The sequence below is a fragment of the Motacilla alba genome, chromosome 3 (assembly GCF_015832195.1).
Source record: "Motacilla alba alba isolate MOTALB_02 chromosome 3, Motacilla_alba_V1.0_pri, whole genome shotgun sequence".
Taxonomy (NCBI): domain Eukaryota; kingdom Metazoa; phylum Chordata; class Aves; order Passeriformes; family Motacillidae; genus Motacilla; species Motacilla alba.
Window position 1 is genome coordinate 810855 of NC_052018.1, and position 14751 is coordinate 825605.

Consider the following 14751-nt stretch of genomic DNA (forward strand, 5'->3'; position numbering starts at 1 on the left):
TAAAGAAAGTCACTAATAACTACTTAGAAATCCACTGAGCTAGCAGCTCTTTCCACCCCTTTTCTTTTTTCAAAAAGACGAGCAGCAGCAAAAAATTTTTTGAACCCTGCACTGCTGAACGGGGTGCAGTCCTTGGCCTTGATGGTCAGGCCAAGGAAACAAGACCCGGCCCAGATGGGGGGATAAAATCCCCCAAACCTAGCGGTGCGCAGGGAAGGGGCCCTGGGCCAGGGGGATGGGCCAAGTGGCCCAGACCAGGCCCATGGGGAGGGGTCTTTGGTCTCGCAACCCGCCTCCAACACGCTGCGAGTGTCTCGGCAACAAGAACGGCCAAGTGCTTTTTCCCCCTCCCCCCAGAACCAGCGGTCCGTGTCTGTGGCTGGGAAGGAGAAATTTTTTTGGGGATGTAAATCCCCATGATGGATTTTGGGACCCCACTTGCCCAGGACATGCAAGTTCACTCCCTGCTGCGCTGTTCTCCCCTGCCCTACAAATGAGTGTTGCCCAGCCCTCTGATCAGTGGCACCATCCCCATCCCCTCAGGGCTCGGGACCAGAGGTAGCACCTCTGGAAACGACCTCCCCCATGCCGCTGGCACATGCAGGGGGAGCCATGCATCCCAAACCCCAGAGAGAACCCCCGACCATTGTCAGGCACTTCTCAAACACTAGCAGAGCTCAGCTCTCAGAGAAACACCCTGTGCTGATCAAAGACCCCGAATCTGAGCAAATAATGGGCCCATTTCCATTAATTACTTAGGGTAGAGACTATGATTGCATGTCTACAGGATCTGGTCCAAGGTGGATTCCAGGCAAGAATATCAAGCCGTACATCAAACTGCCAAATGCAGCATCCAGAGACACTCCCCCTGAACCTCAGAGACAGCAAAGAGATCAAGCTTGGGTGGTGTGGAGGAGAAGAAGGAAAAGGAATGTAAACGCAGATGTTCGTCACAGAAGAAGATGACTCTCCACTGCTCCAGAATATTATAAGACTCTCTGTTGAATTTAATTCGCTCATTGTTTTGCACTGTTACCTTTTCGGACAAAGGGGGTTGACAGGATGGGTTTAATCTCTTGTGAAAGGATTTTTTTTTTTGTTCCAATCATTGTTTTTATTGTTTTAGCTATGTGTTCCTGTTTAGTGAAGTGTCTGCAAAAGTCCATTGGGGAAGTCTTCATAGTAAGAAAAAGCAGGGGAGTTCAGGAATCCTTTGAACCCCTCAGGGAAATCTCCAGGGCCTTGCCCTTGAACAATACACCATAGAGTCTCCACCTAGGCTGAAAGAAAAGATTTCTCCCATGGAGCCTGGCCAGCACTATGATTTATCCCAGTTACTTTCCCACATGTCCCAAATTCTCATGGTTTTCCCTTTCTCTGTTTCCTCATTGTTTGTAGTATCACTGGTGGCCAGCCTGTCTTCCCTGTAGGCTAATGGCCTTTGTCCTGCACTTTGTGCCGCTCCCCTGCCCTCAGGTCATTGTGTGCTGACCCCTACTCAACCTTATACACACCACATGATTAGGTCCTTTGTCCTTGATTACCCTTTGGTGTGCTAGAATAAACCTTCACTGGAATTTATCACACAATAGGCCCCTCTGCCTCTCTTCACTGAGAGTGAAGCGTGAGTGTGGTGTGTGCACTTGACTGCTTTGCCTGAATGCCTCCCCAGGTGGGTTTTCCACAGGAGATGCGTATTGGGAAATAGCCAGCAGCATTCACCATCTAAATCACCACGCTGCTACAGGCAGGGACACCTTCCACTATCCCAGGTTGCTCCAAGTCAGGTCCAGCCTGGTCTGGAACACTTCCAGGGACCCAGGGGCACCACAGCTTCTGTGGGCAACCTGTGCCAGGGCCTGGCTGTGCCTCAGCCTGTGAGCTGTGCCTGGCAGAAGCTCTCTGGCCACACACCATCAACTTGGAGAAGAGCCAGTGGATGTGGGGGGAGGTGGAGGAGGCAGCGTATCCCCAACAGGGAAGGAGCCTGTCCTTGGAGAGGAGCTGGTGTCCCTGGGGCTGACAGAGCAGGAGCAGAGGAGCTTGATGCAGGATGATCCCCAGCCTTCTCCAGCCCTGGCTGGGTCACTCCTGCCATGGAGCCAGGAGTGCAGATGGTTTCAGTTTGCAGTGTGCACGTTCCTGCTGGCTGGGGGTGAGGCAGGAGTGTGCTCCTGCTGTCCCAGGCTGGCAGGGGCAGAGAGGGAACGGTTCTCTGGCTGCTCCTGAAGGGACACTGAGGAGCTGCTGAGCCCGAGGAAACCATGCAGCACAAGGTGCAGTGCTGGCAGAGAGGGGGGCATGGTTTAATGGTGCTGGAGAAGATTTCCTGGGTGTGCTGGTACCAGCAGATGGACACGAGCCCAGGTGTTCCCAGTCGGGCAAGAGGCCAGTGTTCCCTGGGCTGTGCCAGCTCTGGGGTGGCAGCAGGGCCAGGGCAGTGCCCGTCCCCTGTGCTGGCACTGCTGGGGCACCTCCAGTGCTGGGGGCAGCTCTGGGCCCCTCCTGACAGGAGAGACCTGCAGGGGCTGCAGCGTGTCCCGGGAAGGGAACAGAGCTGGGAAGGGAATGGAGCCCCAGGAGAGGCTTAGGGAGCTGGAAAGGGGCTCAGCTTGGAGAAAAGGAGGCTCAGGGGGGACCTTGTGGCTCTGCACAACTCCCTGACAGGAGGGGACAGTCGGGGGGATTGGGCTCTGCTCCCAGGGAATGGGGACAGGACAAGGGGAAATGTCCTCAGGCTGGGCCAGGGCAGGCTCAGGTTGGACACCAGGAGGAATTTCTGCATGGACAGGGTGGTCAGCCCTTAGAAGGGGCTGCCCAAGTAGGTTTGGAGTCTCATCCCTGCAGATGTTCAAGGAAGGACTGAACATAGCACTCACTGACCTGATTTGGTAACGAGGAATGGATCAGTCACCGCCACAGTGATCTGGGAGGTCTTTTCCAACCTCACTGATCCTGGGGTTCTGTGCCTGTAACACTCCTGCAGCAGGGAATTCTTTGTCTGGAGGAAATATCCCTCTGGAGACAGGCTCAGCTAAACGGGGAACAGAGGGACCAAGTCCATGCTCTGTAGGTGATGTGTCCCAGCCCTGCTGTCACGATCCACCCTCACGGACAGGATTGTGATGGTTCGTTATCTGATCTCAGGGTACAAAACACCAACATGGCAAGGGGGTTTGCAGCAACAATCAAAATCAGTGTACTTTATTGAATGATCACAGCAAAATGCATTGGAGGGGACTGGGGAAAAGAGAGAGAGAGAGAGAGAAAGAGAGAAAGAAAGAGAAAGAAACCCTGTGGAAAAAGAAAAGACAGAGTAGGTATATCTACCAACATAGAGGCGATGTAATTCTTTGAGGTCCAGTCGATGTCCAGTCGAGGAGTCGCCTTCACGTTGGGGAGATCTTGAGTTAGCTAGCTGACTCGAGGGGTTTTTATTAGAATTTTCTATTGAAAGTTGGGAAGGAGGGGGGAAAAGATACGATAGTCTTATGATCTCAGCAGTGGGGGAAAGCCATTGTCTTCCCTGGTTCAGTGGTCACTGCCTGCAGGCAAACACCTCAGTTTGATCAGCTGTTCTCCCCCACACACACTGCCCTCCTCCCCGCAGGTTACAGGTTTCAGTCCTTGAGGAGAAAAGGAGTCTTTTCCATATAGGGGTTTCATGTCTCAGTCTTAGAGGGAGTGGCTTCTCCCATCTCAGTCCATCTGCCACGGTGGTTGTACAGTAGATGAAGGGTGTTCTGTGGAGACCACCAAAGGGTAATTCCAGAAGAGAGTCCAGCCAGGCTTGGGGGTGGAAAACTCCAGGCCATTGTCACAGAGCGATGCAGGTGAAGAAAGGTCAAGGTGCCTCTTCTCCTTTCACTGGGAGCAGTGTAGCATAAGGTGGACAAACGCACCTGTGAACAATAACTCAAGTTCCAGTCCCAGGGCCTTGGCAACCCCCACCAAACCAGGATGTAGGATCCTCTTTCAGTGGTCTCAGTTTTTTTCATGACGATCGTGAGGCAGATGAGAAAGCAATTTTGGGCAGAGTCTTACACCTGCCTGGCAGCTGCTGAGGCTTCCCCTGAGGCCGGACAAATGCCAGCTGTGTCTGCTCCAGCACTTGTGACTTGTCAGCCTGGGCCAGGTGATGGCTGGTCCTGGCATGCTGGAGGTCTCCATATCCAAACTCCAGTGCTTGCTTTGAGGCCGTGGAGCAGGATTGGTGTGTCCATATCTCAAGTGAAAGCACTCCAGGTCCTCTGCTCTGGTCGGGTGTTGAATGTCCTGTGTGAAACCCCAACGCTCTGTTACTGTCAGGTGTGGGGTGTCCCTGCCAAGAAAGCTGCAGCCAGGCCCTGTTCCTGCTTTGCTTCCTCTGCTGGAGAGGTGCCCAAGGAAGGCCAGGATGGATGGTGCCTGGAGCAAGCTGGGACAGTGGGAGGTGTCCCTGTCTTGGAATGGGGCAGCCACTGGTTCTCTGGGAATTCCATCCCAGCCCCTCACAAAGTCTCCCAGGGAAGAATTCCTTCCCAATATCTCATCTATCCCAGCTCTCTGGCAGTGAGAAGCCATTCCACCTTGTCCTGTCCCTCCAGGTCCTTGTCCAAAGACCCTCTCCTCCTTTTTTGACATGTGTATGTATCCCATTCTGACAGTTTCCAGTATTATTACCAGCAGTCAGCACAGGAGTTAAGTGTCAGAAGTCTACAAAAGACGAGTGTCGTCTGTGAGCTAACACAAACCCCACCTGATGTGGAATTTGGACCATAGTTCACTCATCTGACTCCAAAAGGATGGTTTCACATCTGCTGCTCTGCCGCAGTAGAAAGACTGATTTCCAGGAATTATCCCGCTGGCTCTGGAGCAGCGATAGGAATCCCACACCCACCGGAAAGCCAGGGTTGGATAAACAGGGGCTGGGATGGGCTTTTCCCAGCCCGGGAGCTGCGGGGCCCGGAGGGAGAAGGTAGGGGATGGGGATGGGGATGGGGATGGGGATGGAGATGGAGATGGGGATGGGGCTGAGCTGCGGGGCTGGGAGCAGCCGGGAGAGGGATCTTGTTGCTCCCCTGCCTCCTGTTCCCTGTGCTTTGCCAGGGCTGGGGAGATGGCAGGGCAGGAGAAGAGGGGGCTGAGGGCAGCGGGCGGGCGCTGTGTGCTCCGAGCGTGGGCTGCATGAAGCCGCCTTTGCTGGCACCGCTTTGGGGGAGCTCGGGGGAGCCGTGTGCGCTGCGGGGGCTGAGCTGGGAGGGGGCCGGGGTCAGAGCGGCCGGAGCGGAGCGGCGGGGGAAGGAGGAGGGATGCGGGGGATGGAGGGGCACAGGGAAGTCTGCGGAGGCGCAAAGGCTGGCCCGAGAGCTGGCAGCGGGGCTGGCCGGGCACAGATGCCGAGCGGAGCCCCTTCCCTGCCACCAGCCCGTGCCCGGCCGGGAAACGCTCCCCGCAGGCGGGGCCGACCCTGCCCGGCCCGGGCACCCCCAGCCCCGCGGTGGGGCCGGATGGCTGCGCTCCCCTGCACGCAGGAGCCGGGGGGATCATTCCTTCTCTTGCCCGTGCAGGGAGGGTGGGATTCTCCTCTCTTACAGTCTAAGCATCACCACCCCGAGCGCTCTGGTCCCTGGGATAGTCCCACAAAGGCAGCAGTGTTCCCAGAGCCCCTTTCCCTGGGGCAGGGCTGCGGAAAACACTCTCGGGGGGCTGTTCCTGTCAAACGGGGTGCAGGCATTCCCATGGCAGGTCCTGCTGCCAGCCTTGCTGCTTCCCTCCTTTGCTTCCAAGGAGGAACTCGGTCCTGAGTTATGTCCTGATTGTGCCTAATGCTTCTCTGCGGGCACTGACACAGTCGCATGGGGCTTTTCCCCTATTCCTGCAGCACTGGGAAGCCGTGCAGGGACTGCCAAGGGTGCCTGGGGGCAGGTTCAGGGTGTGGCTGGGCTGGAGTTAATGTTGTCCAGGGCAGCCTCTGGCTCCTGAGACTGAACCAGTGCTGGCAGTGCTCCAGTGGGAGAGAATTTTGGAGGGAACAGGGCTGGGACAAGTGGCTCAAGTGGACAAGCTCCAGCAGTGACCCTGAGCCAGCAGTTCTCTTCCTGAGCAGCCGCCCTGCACTGAGGCTCTGCTGCCCAGGGAGCAGCTGGCCTATGAAAAATGCCAATCACTTGTTTTTAGAATTTTAATACTTTAATAGTAATAAAATGGTTATAAAAATAGTGATAAAATTTTGAACAATTGGGATTAGGACAATACCAGACAATGAAAACAAAGAGTTGCAGATGGTCCGGGTACCTTTTTCTGGGCACCTTAAGCCCGAAAAAGAACACAACGTAACAAAGGATTAACCCTTAAAAGCAATAGCCCATTGCATATTCATGCACCTCATACATGATGCATAAATTCCATACAAACAAAGGATGCTCTCTGGTCAGTGTCAACTTCTTCCTCTGAATCCTGACGGCATCTTCAGCGCTGAGCGATGTGGGAAGAAGTTAGTTTCTTCTGATAATGGAGCAATAAATTAATTTTCTCTAAAAGATTTAGGTGTCCTGTGGCTGCTGTCTGGTGCAGGTACCTCCTTCCTTTCTTAAAAAAATATCCCACATCGATAGTTTCTATTTTAAATACAGAAGTTAAATTTTAACTACATAACTACATTTACCATACTATTAAAATGTTAATACAGCACTACTAATCAATACAAGATAATACATGTACAAAATATCTGTGCAGACCCATATCATATGCACTTTTCACATGAGCAAAGAAAGCAATTGGTGTCTGAAATCCCTCCTGTGCTCCGCCAGCACGTCTAGCTTTCCTGTGCTGCTGAGCTGCCCTTATCTCGAGCCAGCAGCTTTTCCTGTTTCTGCTGTCCTCTTCCTGTCCCCATCCTGCTGGTGGGAGCACACGAGCTGCTGGGGGGGCTCAGTGCCTGCTGGGATCCAAGCCCAGCGCTGCTTCTCCCCGCTCTCCAGGGCCCCGAGCTTCCCCCCAGCAGCAGCTGCGTGATGTGGGCAGGGGTGGGACAGGGCCCTGCTGCCCCACTGTCAGTGCTGTTCCCCTGGCTCTGCTCCCTCCTCACCTTGGCTGCTGCCCCGAGAGCACAGATGCTCCCTGGACAGCCTCTCACCCATCAGCAGCCCCGAGTCCTTCTCCTCAGGGCTGCTCTCAATCCATTCTCTTCCCAGCTTGTGCCTGTGCCGGGAATTGCCCTGACCCAGGGACAGCACCTGCACTGGGCCTTGCTGACCTTCATGGGCTTTGCTCTGTCCCACCTCTCCAGCATGTGCAGCTTCCTTCTGGTGGGGGAACATGGATGTGGGTCCCAGGTGAAACCCTGCTCTGCTCACCTCCCCACAAGAGCCCTGAGGAGTCTTTGCTGCCTGGGCAATCCCCAGTGGAAGAGAAGGGTTGGCCTCCAGTGCTCCCTGGAATGAGTCTGCCATGCTCATGGGTTTCCTTCTCCTGGCTGTCTGCTCTTCTCCTTTAGGATTTTGGGCCCTTCCTTCCTGCTGCTCTTCCTCCTGAGTTCTCAAGGGGGTCCCATCTTCTCCACACCCACCGTGTACCCCAGTCCTGCCACTGCTGCTGTGCTGTGTTCCCTGAGCTGGGGCCCTCGGCTGCCGGTGTCTGCTGGGAAGCCAAGGCTGGGAGCAACGGGAGCATCTGCTGTGAGGTGGGTGAGAGGAATCAGAGCCCACAGCCCTTGCACACATTGCTCAAATCTTCAGGGATTCCGAGGGAAAGCTGCCCCTGAAGGCTCTGGAAGGGTGCAGAAGCCCTCAGATCTATACCTGAATCCAAGTCCCTGGAATTGATTCATGTGCTGGTAAGGATCTTGTGGCCTTGGTGGGATGGAAGCTGAATGCTTGGGAAGGGTTGGTGCATCAAATAAATCTCTCCAGTATCCAAGTGAATTGATACTGGCACAATTCTTGGAGTTGTGTTACAGGGCTCTCAAGAGAATTGATCCACAAACACCAGAGGTTTATGTCCAAAATGAGACAGAGGAATCCTGTAGCTTTATTCCGATAAAGGGAGACGCCATGGGGCATTTCCCCTGGGATATCTCAAAATTTCTAGGGGACGCAGCCTCCTTTGTATCCTAATTTCCCAGCCACATTTCCCTCTCCCTTTCCCCATTGGCTGAGGAACTTGAGACATACAGACTTCCCAAAATGCCTGATACAGACCCCCTTCTAATGTATAGCCCGTCCTCCCTTCTTTTTTTTCCTTGCGTCTCTGTTCTTTTTCTCTAAATCCAGATATTTTGCACAGTCTTGAGTGAGTAGCAGTCTGCGTCAACTAGCAGACTTCCTTTGGAATTTATAGTTCCCCCCATTGTGTCCTGATCCGCTCTATGAGCGGGGAGTCGTGATGGTTCGTTTTACTGATCTCAGAGTGCAAAAACCAACACGGAAAGGGGATTGCAGCATCAATCAAAACAAACTCACCTTTATTGAATGACCACAGCAAATGAGATAAAGGAATTATGGAAAGGAAAAGAATAGAAAAGAGGGGGGAGAAAGAGAGAGAGGGAGGAATATAGCCACCAAACGTGGAGACTAAGTCCTTTGTAGCGTCCAGCTGAAGGAATCTGCCTGTCACGTTGGGGAGATCCTGAAAAACCTGGTTAATTCCAGGTTCTATTACAGTCCATTGCTGAGGGCGGGGGAACAGATCTTGAAACCGTTGAGGGGGAACAGATACAATAAAGAATAAGTCTACTGAAATGGCTGAGGGCGAAAGAAGGCATTGAAGATGGGTAGAGACAGTCCATGTTCTCAGCAGTAGGCGAGAATCTTTGTCTTCTTGGTCCAATGGCCACACCTGCAGGCAAACATCTCGCTTTGGTCAGCTTGCCTCCCCCACACACCGGCCCTGTGTTAGGGGTTTCAGTCTCAGTCCTTGGGAGCGGGGAGCTTTTCCATATGGGGGTTTCATGTCTCAGTCCTTGAGGGAGAGGCTTCTCCCATCTCAGTCCATCCGTCACGGTGGTTGTAAGGCAGATGAGGGGTCTCCCGTGGAGAGACCACCAAAAGCTACCCCAGAAAAGTCCAGCCAGGCCAAGAGGTGGGGAAATTCACAAGCTATTGTTGTGAAACAGGTGCCAGCACATAGGACGTGTCGCCCCCTTGGCAGGCCCTGCCAGAAGCAGTCACTGTAGACACAGCTGCAAAGAATCACTTGGCAGACCAGAGCTCTGCTCAGGGGCCTCAGGATTATTTGGTGTTCTTCCACCACTGGCAGGCCAGAATTCCGATCAGGGTCCCCAGGGTCCTGATGTCTGTCCTTGAGACGGTCGTGAGGCAAATGAGGGGAACTCCAGACTGTGTCTCACACCGCCCAGTGACTCATGACAGTTTTCAAGGGGTCTTCATCAGCAGGGTTCCATAGGGTTGTTGCGAAGTCTTTGGGACTCGTCAAATATTGGTGGCATATCCCAGAAAATGGAGACACTATGACAGAGAGAAAGATGGAGAGAAAAGAAGGAAAAGATAGAAAAAGGGAAAAAATAAACAAATAGAATTAATATTAATTAAAACAATATTATTTTTAAACAATTTTTTTCAAATAATCAAAACAAATCACAAATAATCAAAAGCAACAAAGCAATAAACAAGTACAATAAGTATTACTTAATTTTTTTTTTTCAAAACAATTCACTAAAAATCAAAAGTAATTTTTACAAAATCATAAAAGAAAAGTAAATTTCAAACCACACTAATTTATGATCGCCTTGTGTCAACAGTCTTGGGAATGCCCACAGTGAAGAGGACATCAGCCAAGTGGTGTGTGCAATAATTACAGACATAAATTTTGTTAACTGTTTCATCAATCTCCAATTCATAATGAATAAGATTGCTGATAAAATAAAACCAATCAAAACTAGAATCAAAAGGACAATGATGGGATGACATATATTGTTCAGGACACTTGTGCCAGTAGGTGACCACCCAAAAAGTGTATCCCACCACCTGTACTCAGCATCTTGCTTTACTCTTTCCATGACATGACGTATTTGTCTCACATCGTGATGAACAGTTACCAGGGTTTGCTGTCTGTTTTTCCAGATCTTTTCCAAGATTTTGATTAAGTCCTGATGGAGCAACAATTGCCTTACCAAAGTGAGGTTCATCCCAGTGGGAGTAGGCATCAATATGGGAATCGGTGTGTTGTTGGATTGTAAAAGGTAGTGAGAGGTAACTGGGGCTTCATAAGAAAAATCACTTCCTGCAACTTTGGTAAAGTTACAAGCACAAAAATTTGAATGATTTTTAGTATCCACTACTATGTTTGCTATGAATACAATATCACAAGCAGTTCTAAAGCATGCACACCCATTGCCTATATATATAAGGACTGTTTCAAAAGTCTCGTTAGGATGAATTTCAAAATGACAGATATTTTGCTCTGTGTCCAAACAAATATCTTGAGCTATAATTGCATTACTTTCACAGATGAAACCTTGTTGTTCTTGGACAATACAAAATTCCAAATTAACAGTTTACCATTTCTCACCAATTTGACGGGCCCATTCCCTATGCTTGGAAGGATAGAGAATGGCTCCATCATAATTCAGTCCTAATGCAATAATAGGAAATATCTAATGCACTGAGGCATTGTGTATGGTTGACACAAAAGCTGTGGCTGTGTTTGAAATGGGGTCATAAGTAAAGTTCACCAGGTTCCACCAGGATTGGAATTCTCTTTCAAAATCAGTGGCACTGTCCCAGATTATTTTCCAAATTTCAGTAGGAAAAGTGCCTTCTTCACCTTCTCTTTTAATTGAGGCAGCAACTGACTGCATCCACAATTGTGCCTGAATACAGCCAAAGAAACTTTGTTTTGTCTAGCACCGAGTGCATCAATTATCAATTTGTGATCATTCACGTTTACCTTCTCCCAATTTAGTAAAATGTTTGATAACAACCACTGATGTGTTCCTAAAGCCAATAAGGATGACTGCAGTGGCTGCTGTAATTAGATCAAGTCTCTAGTTGTGACAGCCAATTTATTCATTAATACTTCTGAATCAATACTATTTAGAATTCCCAATCCTGTTCCCACAACACCGGTCATGTCTCTTGGTGTCCATTTTTTGAAAGAGGTCCGCTTTCGCAGCCAGGTTGTCCAACCCTCAAGGAAGTCTGCAAAAAAGGTGAACAGGCTGGCTGAATTTCTGAGTCTTTGTTTTGCATCAGCAATTTGACTTAAGAGACCATGCCACATTGAACAATATTTGTTGTTGACCAGTTTTCCTGATTATATATGGTCTTATTTCAAAAATTCTTGGGCTGAGCATAACTGGTGATTGGGCTGGAGTGGTGGTAGTAGAAAATTGGGTCATAGCATTGATTACAAATATAAAAAGAAAGGCCTTCAGCATTTTTGGATCAAAGACAAACTACTTTTGCAGTTTGTGTTAATGTAAAACTGTGCCAACAATCTTGTACGTTTGGGTGCTCACAAACCTGTTCACGCTTATTTGCCTGATCTGTCAAAACACTGATGGAGATTGCCTTACTATAGGTAGTTCCCTTAACCATTTGGCATCCTATGCTAATTTTTTCTCCCACTACTCCTGAAAGCTGCCAGGTTTTTGGTTTTCCCGTTCCCGCCCAGTGTATAACTGATTCTCATGTATAACTACAGTTGATAGGTTAAAACCCTTTACATTTCCCATGGATCTGGTAAATTGTACAAAAGCCTGGGACCAAGGCCATTCAGTAAGGGGGCTCTCAGTCCCTTCTACTAATTGGGGTATGATTGTTGTATTTACTGTGGGTCTCGTAGTCACAACCCCTTCCATCCACTAGGACGTAACCATTGTACTCAATGTGAGGTTTGTGCTTTCTGCCCGTCAGGTTGTAGCTACTGTACTCCATGTGGACTTCATGCTCAGTCCCTTCTGTCTATGGGGATGTAACTATGGTGCTCAGTGTGGGTTTTGTTATAGCGTCTTAAATTTATTAATCAAGCCTCTTAAACCTAACGGGTCAGTCAAGTTATTTTGCCAGCGGCACATCACCTAAGTAAGTTTAGCCAAAGTAAAATTGTGCCAGCAATCATTTGGTTCATTTTTACAATCCTTTGTAATTGCAACATTGTTACTTTTGAGACCTAGAGTGTAACCAACATACTCCTGGCGGCAATACAGAGTGTGTTTGTTTGCCACACTCCCACTTCTTTGTAGGGCAGAGTCTCGCTGAAGGGATATCCAGATAATTATTCCCACCTGGTTCCATAAAATTTCCAGCAACTGTAATGGAGGTAGCTTTCTTGTGGAGAGATCCTTCCACTTTTCTGCATGCTACCACAATCGACACACCAATTGTTCCAGTTAGGGTTCTAATCCAGTCTTTTTGATCCCATCCCCACTCACTCGGATGACATACCTTGGAGTCATGCAGCACTATAGTAGCTAGGCTTGCGTGGCAACCCCGGGGTACGATCCTAGAACGTTAGTGTGATGGATGGTAGCTTCAGAACATGACCACTCAACAGGATTCGGTCCATGGAGATGTGGTAGGATGCAGAAATCCTAGATGTAGATGTATCACCACTGTTATCATGGTTCAGATGATTCTCATGTCCCTCGGGGTTCTTCTGTAAAAGTAAAACCAACAGAAATCCTGCCACTGAGAGGCAGAAAAGAGTTAAAATGATGGGATTATCCTGTGTGTACTATCCAATGCTCTTTCCCATGAGCATCAGAGGCTACCTATGCATATTTTTTCAGAGGGGTTTTCAGCACTAGTGGTACTTCCCCTACAGTAGGGAGGTCCACCAGAACAGGTTGTCCAGGGTAATGTGCTGGATTTTTTGAATCGTCAGGTCCCTGTAGTGAGGCAATGATGCTTGGAGCTGTCGGGCAAAAGGCAGTGATTTTGGGACATCCATTCACCCCCTCATCTACTGTTCACTCCTTTAACAGCTTTCCACAAATGAGTGTCCCAATTTCCCTCCTGTGGTTTTAGGAGTCGTTTCATAAAAGACCATTGGTGGTTTCTATGATCCTGTCAGCTTGAGGGTAGTAGGGGGTGTGAAAATTCCTTCACCTTTTGCCCAATCTTGTACAACTCTAGCAGTGAAGTGGGACCTGTTGTCAGATTGAATTTCCCGTGGCTTTAGGAAAGTTCCAAACCACACCTGCAAAGCTTTAACCGTTCTATCACCTTTGGCTCTTTTAAATCATCAGCTTGCACCAACCCAGATACAATTTCTACTCCTACTAGCACAAAGTATTTACCTCCTGACTTCTTAAAGGGGCTGATATAATCTACCTGCCATGCATCCCATAGGCCTTTACCCTTTCTTAAATACAGAGGGTTTTCTTCTAATGGATTCTTTCCAGTCGCCTGAGATGTTGTTCGCAGGCTGATATGCATGTTTTACACATTTCCCTGGTGACAGGCCAACCCCAGACATGAATTTCCTTGTACAAATCTTTCACACCTGTGTGCTGTCTTTTTACATGCAACCATTCTAATAGGTGATCCCAGTCTTCAGTAATTAGTTCCTTTTTCAGGGGGCTGGGCCTTGCTAGTTCATCAACTCTATTATTCTACTCTCCTGCTGGATTTCCATCTGTTTGTTGAGAAGCTACTCAACCAACAGCAAAATTTCCTTGACTCACAATATCTAAAATTTCTTGCCACTTTTCCTTTTGCCACACTGGGATTCTGTTAACTTCCCAGTCATTTTGCTGCTAAAAAGGAAGTCACTTGGTACAACCTTTGTACACTGCATAAGAGTTGGTGTAAATGCAGACAAGAGAAATGTTCTGTGCCTCACATCGGAAAACACTCCAAACAGCAATTAGTTCTCCGACCTGAGTGCTGCCTTCCTCTTTGGTAATGATTCTTTCACCAGATGAAATGTGTAAGGCAGCTGATCTCTATCTCCATACCTTCCCTTCCTGTTTCACGGAGGCATCTGTGAACCAAGAACTTGCTGCTAGTTCGGGGGAGAAAGGAGGGGCAACCTTGATTACAGAGGCAGGTTTGTCTTGGGTGCTAGCCAGGCTCTCAGTGTCTTGGATTGCTAGATTTTTAGCAGCACCTTCTGTTATTGAGAAGGTATTACAATAGTGTTCTATCTGAGCATACCATTTTCTGACTGAGGCCCTTTGGGCCACCCCATCAGGCAGGGGAGTCCTATTAGTGACAATTTTGGTAACTTTAAAAGGGCCTCTTAACACAATAGGCTGTTGTCATGTAATTTTTTCCACTTCTATGGGAGCTAAGCTAACCACAAACAACCCCTTTCCCCAGGGAGCGTATCTTTCCTCAGTGTCTTTGAAACCACGGTAATAAAAACCAACAGGCCTTGTGGGACCCTCGGGACCTTGCTGCCAGAGGCGCACTGATAGCCCTGAGTAGGCAAACTCCCATTCCACCTGAAAGGGATCTGTGGGATGGACAGGGCCCAGTGCTTGCTGAGCTGTTGCCTCAAAAATCAGCAATTGCAATGCTTCTTCCTGAGAAGGAGCCCAATCCCATTTCATCCCTTTCCTCAGCAAGTCATAAAGGGGCCTGGCAATAACTGAGAAATCAGGCATGTGTTTCCTCCAGAACACTAATAGTCCTAGATCTTGCTGGAGGTCTTTCCTGGATTCAGACATTTTAATCTTATCTAAAGAGGTTAGGGTATTGGGTGGGATACATGTCATACCTCCTATTGACCAAATTCCCAAAAACTTCACTTCCTGAGAAGGCGTCTGAATTTTTTTTTTCTGGGGGAATCTGCAAATCAAGGCTT

The 14751-nt window shown here is 49.3% G+C and overlaps 2 protein-coding genes across 4 annotated transcripts in view; both read left to right on the forward strand.

Annotated features, from left to right (window-relative positions):
* LOC119699068 (interferon-induced very large GTPase 1-like) overlaps positions 1–14751 on the forward strand; it is an 80718-nt gene that overhangs the window by 19137 nt on the left and 46830 nt on the right. The gene's annotated exons all lie outside the window — the stretch shown is intronic.
* LOC119699069 (interferon-induced very large GTPase 1-like) overlaps positions 7570–14751 on the forward strand; it is a 29014-nt gene continuing 21832 nt past the window's right edge. The window contains exon 1 of one of the 2 annotated variants that reach the window (XM_038132072.1): positions 7570–7663. The gene's annotated coding sequence lies outside the window, so the exon portion shown is untranslated. The remainder of the gene's footprint in view (positions 7664–14751) is intronic. The other variant, XM_038132071.1, reaches the window with a different exon arrangement.